At 44.7% G+C, this 1401-nt stretch overlaps 1 pseudogene; it reads right to left on the bottom strand.

Moving 5' to 3' along the window:
* LOC115805785 (tripartite motif-containing protein 16-like) overlaps positions 1-1401 on the bottom strand; it is a 2873-nt pseudogene extending 1472 nt beyond the window's left edge.

Here is a 1401-nt window from a genome sequence, read left to right as displayed (position 1 = left end):
AAAGCTGCTCCAGCTCAGTGTCTCTCTTCCTCAGCTCAGCAATCTCCTGCTCCACTTTCTTTATGTGATCTTCAGCCAGTCTTAATTCATCCTTCTCCTTAGTTCTGATCTGATCTGTCACCTCAGAGCGTCTTCTCTCAATGGACTCAATCATCTCAGTAAAGATCCTCTCACTGTCCTCCACTGCTGTCTGTGCAGAGATCTGTGAGGAGACACACAGAGAGGAGGGGAGTCCATTTGAAGCAGCACTCTCACTCAGCTCTTACTGGAAGCCCAGACAGCCTGTTCTCCACAGTGGAGCTCAGTGGGATTGGACAGTGGTCCAGCACTGGGCCCCTCACTGACTGACTGAAGGAGAGTTTTGACTGAATACTAAAATGCTTCTTCAGCTGCTACTGTTATCTTGTCCTCTGCTGACTACTCACCCTGAGAGACTTCACAGCCTGTTTCAGCTCCTGCAGCTCCTTCTCTCTCTCCTGGATTCTCTGCTGGTAATTTTTGGGGGTCTTTCCCAACTGTCTCTGTGCACAAACATCACATTTTTTTTTCAGCCAAACAACAGAAAAAGCCCACACCTCCCAATTGTTGAGTGCTCTACAACTTTTTCTCCATGAACTCTGGTTCCAAATGTTTTACTTTAAGATATTTAAGACATGAAAAATATTTAACATTGAAATTGGGTATGGAAAGACAATATTATTGTTTTGTTTTGTAAGCACTGACTGAGAGACAAAATGTTTATCAAATGCATATTTAATAATGCATTATTCACCAAAATGTAATCAGAACTAGAGTTAAGTTTTTTCTCTTACCTGTTTCTCAGTCCTTTCAGCTGCTGCTGAGACTGTATCATGACCTTTGTGTTCATCCATTGTACACATATAACAGATCATTTTTTGGTCAGTGTGACAGTAAATCTCCATCAGTTTGTCATGTTGAGAACAGATCCTGTCCTGTAGTTGTGTGGAGGCTTTGACCAGCTTGTGTTTCTTGTAGGCAGGAGATTCATAGTGAGTCTGGAGGTGAGTTTTCACAAAATGAAGCCAGACACGTCAGACAGGATTTGACGGCTTTGAGTTTTCTCCCAGTGCAGATGTCACACTCCACATCTCCAGGTCCAGCATAACAGACAGCAGGAGGAGCAACCTGGACTTGAGTCATCCTCTTTTGCTCAGCCAGTCCAGCCAGCATGACGTTTTTCCTCAGAACAGGTCTTGGAGTGAAGGTCTGTCTACACCGGGGGCAGCTGTAGACTCTTCTCTGATCGTCCTGATCCCAGCATCCCTTAATACAGCTCATGCAGTAACTGTGTCCACAGGGAACAGTCACTGGATCCTTCAGGAGATCCAGACAGACTGCACAGCTGAAATGATCCTGAGATGATAAAGAAGCTTCTGCCAT

This window comes from Chanos chanos, chromosome 1, assembly GCF_902362185.1.
Source record: "Chanos chanos chromosome 1, fChaCha1.1, whole genome shotgun sequence".
NCBI classification, from domain to species: Eukaryota; Metazoa; Chordata; class Actinopteri; order Gonorynchiformes; family Chanidae; genus Chanos; species Chanos chanos.
The sequence above is the reverse complement of the archived record's forward strand: the minus strand, read 5'-3'. Positions and strand labels throughout refer to the sequence as shown.